The 8,125-nt window shown below is 40.9% G+C and overlaps 1 pseudogene; it reads left to right on the plus strand.

Annotated features, from left to right (window-relative positions):
• The first annotated feature begins 4,927 nt into the window (after positions 1 to 4,927).
• Positions 4,928 to 5,195, plus strand: LOC121449265 (annotated as a pseudogene).
• Positions 5,196 to 8,125: the final 2,930 nt, after the last annotated feature.

Here is an 8,125-nt window from a genome sequence, read left to right on the forward strand (position 1 = left end):
CAGAAAGACTTACACATGCTGAGATCCGAAGAGGCTGCTGTTTTCCAGGTGGTACAACTCTAAAGTTTGTTCTTTTGAAAGATTACTTCTTTCAAAGAATGGATGATGTGGTTGTGTGCCAAAGGTAAAGGCAGAAAACAAACGATGCCACAAGAGCCACATCCCCGACTTTTGACAGCTCTCAGTACTGCTGTCTTTTTCGTTGTTTCTGTATTCGAAGTTCACCTGGTGTTAAAACAAAAAGGTAAAGTACTCCAAGTCAGGGTTTTCTGTTGGACACACTGATGTACGAGGGCTCATGTTAGATGTGCTACATGTTAATTCTGCAGTTGTATCTCTGCACAGCTGTTTTGGCTATCCAGTCACAGGCCATGGCTCAGTTCATTGAACAAACACTTGTGAAATGATGGCCCTGTTCAACATCATGGGTGACTAGGCTTTAAAAGAAGGGGCTTAATTCTAGTTATAGAAATTTCTTTTTCTGTGACCACAGACCTGGATCCTTCTCTATTTCTCGCATGTCCTTACTCACCCTTACCATGGGAGATTCCTTGACTTCTCTGTCTTCCAAAGTCAGTCTCCAGAATCAGTGACTTACTTTAGTTATTATGACAATTATTATTTTTTGTTGTTGGAAACACAAAACTGTGATTAGCTTTTCTTGATGTTATTATGTTTACCTTTAAAATTTTTTTCTTTGCTTTTAATAGTTTAGGGAGGAATTATTATTATTATTATTATTATTTGTTTTTTTGAGACAGGGTTTCTCTGTGGTTTTGGAGCCTGTCCTGGAACTAGCTCTTGTAGACCAGGCTGGACTTGAACTCACAAAGATCCGCCTGCCTCTGCCTCCCAAGTGCTGGGATTAAAGGCGTGCGCCAGGTAGGAATTATTTTAAAGTTCTTTAAAGTTTTATTATTTTATGTGTATAGGATTTTGCCTGCATGAGTGACTGTGTGCCATGTGTGTGCCTGCTGTCCACAGATGTCAGAAGAGGGCATTAGATCCCCTATAACTAGAGTTACAGACAGTTGTGAACCACTATGTGGGTGCCAAGAATCAATCCCAAGGCCACTGGAAGAGCAGTCAGTGCTCTTAACCACTAAGCCATCCTTCCAGCCCTCACAGAAGAGTTCTTTAACATATTGGAAACTCATGTCAGTAGGAATATTTTCTTAAATGCTTATTATTTATCTTCTCAAAGAAAGAAGGAAGGAAGGAATGATGGATGGAAGGAAAGAAGAAAACCTTATCATAAAATGATTATCTATAGATGTGTTGAAATTAGAAAACAGTAGAATGATTCTTGACTTCCTGGTTATATTAACTTGTTTTAAATTTTTACAGTTTATGGTTGATAAATTACTTTAGGGGTGGGAAACATGGCTCAATCAGTATAATATTTACCATGCAAGCAGGAGAACCTGAATTTGGATACTCAGCATCCATGTAGAAATTTGGACATGGCAGCAAATAAGTGTAACCCCAGGACTGAAGGTGTGTGTGTGTGTGTGTGTGTGTGTGTGTGTGAGAGAGAGAGAGAGAGAGAGAGAGAGAGAGAGAGAGAGAGAGAGAGAAAGAGTTGCTGGTCAATCAGTGAGCTCCAGTCTTAGTTGAGAAGCTTGAAGAGAATAGTCTAGATCAACCTCTGGTCACCACACAGATGTGCACACACCCATATACATTTGTGCACGCACATATACATGTGAACATATACACATGTGTATAGCATACATACTCACACACACTTCATGAAATTATTTTATAGATTAGCCTTGAAAACTAGTTATGAATGGTAAATTATATTAGTAATTAATGGTAGCTTTTGACTTAGCATAGATGTAATAGTTTACTCAAGAAATCTTCTGATCTATAAAGTACCATTTGTTTTTAAACAATTGAAATACCATGGGTCTAGCTCTTTCTCTGCTGTCTGTTCCATGACTGTGGACAAAGGTTGGACAAACTTGATAAGTCATGCTTTGTTGACATTCATAGGAGGCCTGCCCCTTTCCTAACAGAAACAGAGGAAAAATAGAAAGTGGAGGGGGGGGGTTGGGAAAAGTGGGAGGAGGGAACAGGAGGAAAGGAGGGAGGGCAAACTGTGGTTGGGATGTAAAATAAATGAATAAATTTGAAGCACAATTAATAAAAACTCAGAGAGAGAAATAGGAGGTCAATCTGAAGATCCAAGAAGCAAAACAGCCAGCTACTGACTCTTACTTTGACCTTAGTCCGAAATGGTCATCCTGCCTCCTGGAATCTCACAATGAAACTGAGATTGAGAGCTGTTTCCTCCTGTTTTATAATCCTCTCTAGACTGGGATTAAAGGCATATACTGCCCAGTTTTTATGAAAAGTAGTGTGGCTACTAGGATTAAAGGTGTGTGTTACCACTGTCTGGTCTGTAAGGCTGGTAGACCAGTGGGGCTATTTTACTCAGGCAAGTTTTATTTATTAAGATAAAAGTGAAATGCCACTACATAAATTTAATTAATAAAAAAGACAAGCTCAAGCATTTAATTCAAGGTGTCTATGAATTAGCAAACTTCTAGTGATTGAAAAAATTAAGCTCTTGTTTTCAGTTTTCAAGACCTTTACTGCAAGTTCCAGCATCCATGCTATAAAAAAATATAAAGACAATAACCAATCATCATGCAGGGTAAGAGGGAGTGGGTAGAAGAAACAAGACTCACGATAGCTGACAGATACACGGTGGCTCACAAATAATAGCAGGCCAATTATATATTTAAGGGCTGGACTGGTTATCAATTGGTTTTGACCTCTTCATTGGCATGGATCGTTTACTGTTGAACATTCAATTCAGAGACACTGGACTTTTGAACCTCCCATTCTAGTGGGAAGGTCTTGTCAGAGAGAAATCTGAGCGTGTAAAACATTGAGAAGGGACGCTACGTACTGTGTTTTAGAGACTTTGAAACTGACACCCTCTCCAAATACAACACACTCATCATCCCAACACTCACAAAGCTGTGAAGGACAGCTCCGCTGAGACAGAAATTATTCAGACAATATCTTGCCTCATTGGAAGCCTTCTTCATCAACAGGTCCCTTTGAAGCCCTTTGCGTTCGGGGAAGAGATGTGGCCACACCAAGAGTTGGGAATCAGTCAAACCGATTATCTGTTTATTGCCACCTGGGAAAGGAACTCACAAGCCTGAATTCTCGAAAGGCAAGTGATTAGGTTTCATAACATTTGTCTTTAATTGAGCAACATCATAACTTTGCTTTTATTCAAAATGTATCCACCTTAAAACATCATCTGATTTTATAAATGTTTGTTACTCATAAATTTCAAAGTGAAATAAAATTTTAATTATTGAAAACCAAGAAATATTAAATATTTGTATTCCCAAATGTCTCCTTCCTTTTGCCCATCTGTTTAGAAATAAACAGGACTTAACCTAGATCAATCAGTGTGACTTTATAAATGATGTCCCTTGCTGCTTTCACACAAGGGCATCTTTCTCTTTGGTCATTGTCTTCAAATTGCATGAAACAGTCACCAATGGACCCTTAACTTCTCTATAAAAATGTAATCAGATATTCAAGGTTTTTTCTTGTTGAAGTGGAGAGACGCCTGCAGTCAAAGCACGCAATTTCATTTTCAAGTAAAACAGTCTCAGATCTCTGTTATGAATGACTGGAATTTTAAAACAACAACAACACGCCACTCAGATATTTTTCCAAGACCTGTACTCGGAAGCCTTCTCATTTACCCAATCCTCCCACCAGACAAGTAGGAAAGATAAACAAAGCTGCAGTCCCCTGGGTTGTACATATCCACCAGGCTGCAGGACCCCAGATTAGAGCGGCTCGTCCCTGTATCCAGTGTCTCCCAGAAGGACCTCTTTGGAGGAGGAAGGAGGAAGCACAGGGTTAGGAATTTCAGAAGATTAGGCAGATAGTCAAAGGCCTGGATGGATGAGGGAGCCTGTAACTCATTAGCAGAGCATCTCCCAGGGGTCCTGTAAACATCCTACTGCAGGCAAGGAAGGCTGAGGTCGGTCTCTGACAGCCAGGATGAACGTTGCCCTGTGCCCACTGCCATCACAGTGTGTTCACAGTAGGAGAGAATCCGGGATGCTCTGCATATGCAGAACTTGAACAATGGTGATTTTCATGCCAGAGGCAGAGGGAGTGTCCTCTTTTTCATGAAAAGGACCATGGTCTTTATTCTCTGAAATAAAATGCATAGTTTTTCCGTCTCCGCACGGCTGGTTCTAAAAACTTAACAAACCCTTGACATCATAACAAAAGAAAACTAAAAGTAATGATGCTAGGACAAGACGCATTTCAAAATGTGACATTTTAGGTCCTCATGCCCTGGTTGAGGGTGACTTCATATGAATGTGTAAGTTTGGATTGTCATGATGTGTATGTTGTCAAGACTTTTTTCTACTTTGAGTGTGACCGAACCACATGTAGTGATAAAGGTGTATTTTAATAGCAGCCCAAACACCAGACAAAGTTTTATACATCTAGAAAATTAATTATGTTGACATCCAATTTAGATAATTATGTCTATTTAAGCCACAAAGAATTGGTTTCTAGTCTCAGTTAATAAGAAACAGGTTTGCCCTCTGTACCCGGGGAACCATGGAAGCTTCATAGACTTTGTCATAGGACTGTTCTGCACACGATGCCAGCTATCCCTGTCTGGGTTTGTTGGATGCCAGCATTACATGCTTGTCCCTTTGGGTAGGAGCCAGGGCTATTTTTCTTTCTAATATTCAAACATTGTGGAGCCCAGGTTTCAAGAAGTACTAAGCGCTTGATGCCTTTTGCCCGCCTGGTCGATCACCCCTACCTCCTTCTGTGCCCCTGGGGCTGCTTGTGTGCTTTCTCAAGGCAGACCTGGTGCCTCTTTTGTGAGATGGCAGCTGAGGGGACTCCAGCACTTGCCATGGTAGACAAAAAACCCAAGACTGAGACTAGTGGTCACATCCACGGGTAGGTGGCGGCAGATGGTTCTGTGGTGTTTTTAAAGGTCAAGAGGCAGACAATTAGTGAACCAACGAAAGCCTATTGTGAAACACAGCTTGTCTGTGAGGCAGATCAGATTCCAGTTTGGTGGGCAACCAATCGGTGAGACAGACACACCTGCACAGCCGGAAGCAGAGGGTGCAGATATGACAGATGTGTTCCAGTGACAGACAGGAAGTGTTTCCTAAACAGGGAGCCTGCGACTCTGCTGCTGCATTTTGTACAGACCAAGAGTGCATTCTCAGTTAGGAAGCTGCAGTGTGGTTTCGCCACAGCCCAACTATTACATGTTAGATTTCTCTATTTTTTCATTTTCCTTCCCCATTCTTCTACTGGACGGAAAGTCAGTGGTGAATGTGCACAGGCATGGCCATCTTTTCTACTTTCTCTTAAAAACAAAATGAAACAAATGGCCAGTGTTCCGTCTTATTTGACATCAAATGGAGATGGTATGGGGAAGCACTGGTTCTGTGAAAATACCCCTTTCCATTAGCTGCGCACTCACTCGGCTCTTATCTTTATATTCCAGCGAGTTATTTTTCACTCACTGTTTTAACAAAATAATCCAACAACCTAAAGCTCCTTGCATACTTTGCTTGATTGGAGAATTTCAGTGTCTTTCATTTGTCAAGCTAAAACCAAGGATGATTTTTATAACAATTTGTACATAGCTGTTGTATATAGGGCAATTTGCCTTTAAGTGGAGATAAAAAAAAAAAAAACAATCCTATGTAGTTTTCCTGCCAGGCTAAGAGTCTTACTGTTTAAATAAACTTTTTGTTTAAAATGAAAAGAAAGAATTCTTACCTTATTTAAGAAACTGATGCCTGTGGTTTTGTGTGTGTGTGTGTGTGTGTGTGTGTGTGTGTGTGTGAAGGCAAATGTGGAAGCCAGAAGTTGATGTTGGGAAGTTTCTTCTTGATCACTTCTTTATCTTATGTTGTGAGATAGGTTCCCTGACTGAGCCTGAAGCTTTCTGTTTTGTTTAGACTGGCTGGCTAGTGAGGGGCAGTGCCCACTCATCTCTGACCCCAGTACTGTACAGACATGAGCCGTCAGCTTTCACATGGGTTCTGGGAGTCCAAATTCAGCTCATGCCTGTGCATCAAGTACCTTGTCCACTGAGCCAGCCCTCCAGCCCTGCTCTTGCCCTCTCGGTGTAAAAGTGAAGTCTTCTGGTGGTCCAAGAACCCCACAGCTGCTCTGTTAGATTGGAGTCCACTATAGGGTTCACAGGTTTATAAATCAGTTCAGGTTTTATATAATTGTTCCACCCAGTTCTTTACACCATGATGTTTTCTTTCCTTTTGCTTTAAGCCTTCATGTTCGCCTACCCCTTAAGTATCATATGAATATGCAACTTTGATATTTGCCATAGATCCATGATAAAATTATTCTTATCATCATTTTCCCCAAAGCACTGTTTTCTGGGAATGATTCCTCCCCCTTAATCTGAAATGGTCTCTCTTCTAATGTAATCAATAAAGATGCATTTAAGACCGTCAAATCTACACACACATATAGGCATTTATATGTAAAGCCAGCTACATTTTAAAATCACATATTTTAAAATTTATGTGGGTGTGTGTATGTCGCATGTATGCAGGTGCCTACAGAGCCAGGAGGGAGTGAGGGATCCCTTGGAGCTGTATTTACAGGTGGTTACAGAAGCTTGGTGTGGATACTGGGAGCTGAACTCAGATCCTTTGGAAGAGCAGCTGGTGCTCTTATCTGCTGAGCCTTAGTTCCAGAAAAAGGAAGCTCCTTTGCCTGTCCAGGTGCTTGTCATCCATTGGTTATGCCTTTTCTTGGAAGTCTGTGCACTTTAGAAACTTCTTGATGGTGGGAACTAAACCTTACCCATCTCTGTGCTCTATGGTCATCCTCTCTCAGATATTCAATATGTAAGTGGCCCCAGACAGGCTTCTCAATGTTATTATTGTATCACTGTAGTGTACACAGTCTCAACCAAAGTGATACTAATAATTCAAGATAGTTCATTTTATTATCCAAGACCGAGGCAGAACATAGTGTCAGGCAACATGGCTGTGCTGGGGGAACATCTGGGAAGGAACAACGGAGACACTGGGCTGGCTTGCAGCAGTCAGGAAATGAAGTGGTTCATTCCTAGCAACGGCCCATTTTGTATTTTGGAGGCAGAGATGTAAACAATGGCAGGCTCTATGAAAAGCAGCTGCAGTTAGGGATGTCTCAACACGCTTCATATGTGCAAATGACAGGAAGGATTCCCAGTGCCATATTGGGTTTCTCAGCCTCACATGCAGCACAGAGTCGTCGCCGTCTATAGTGTTGCTCTTGAGTGCCATGTAGAACAATGCGTCCAAATCCTACTTGTCATGTGAGTGAAGGTGAAAGTCGGAAGGGATGGGGTCACTGACATCCACTGGTTGCTTTTTAAAAGCAGTCTATTAACCCTGTGAATTCTGAACAAATTCCATCCTGAGAAAATAATTTTTGGAAAAAATCACCTTCATTTTAAAAATGCACCAATTTTATGGATTATTTTTACCTCCTGCGCGCCTCCCCCCACCCCTTCTGAGTGCCTGCTGATTGGTGTCAGGTTGTTTGGGTTATCACCTTCTCATTTGAACGTTTTCTTGTGAGAGGACAACACATGAGATCTAACATGATGTATTAGACACCTCAGAAACCGTGGGAAAATGTAGGTAAGCTTATGGATTCTTTGGAAATGTCCATAAATATTTACAAGTATAGAGTTAAATGCAACTTTTTCAAATGAGCTGTAATTTTTTTCTTTTTCTTCTTCTTCTTTTTTTTTTAAATGGAAAACATCAAGTTCAGGAAGGCAGAACGTCAAAAAGACACCAGAAAATGTAATTTATATTGCAACCTGGCTGCTTGGCAGATGCATGTAATTTTCATAATGCTTTCTCTCAAAGTCTTTACACACTTCAAGTTTTAAAAGTGTGTGTGTACATGTGTGCATGCATGTGCACGAGTGTGTGTGAGCATGTGTGCATGTGCGTGTGTGTAGTGTGGGCGATCTGAAGATATATTTTGATTACTAAATTCAGCACAAGCAGTTTGCAGTCATTGCCTCCTTAAATGTTAAGAACATCATTCATCACATCTCTGG

This window comes from Microtus oregoni, unplaced genomic scaffold (assembly GCF_018167655.1).
Source record: "Microtus oregoni isolate MIOR12 unplaced genomic scaffold, Mior012 000006F_ref0000085, whole genome shotgun sequence".
Taxonomy (NCBI): domain Eukaryota; kingdom Metazoa; phylum Chordata; class Mammalia; order Rodentia; family Cricetidae; genus Microtus; species Microtus oregoni.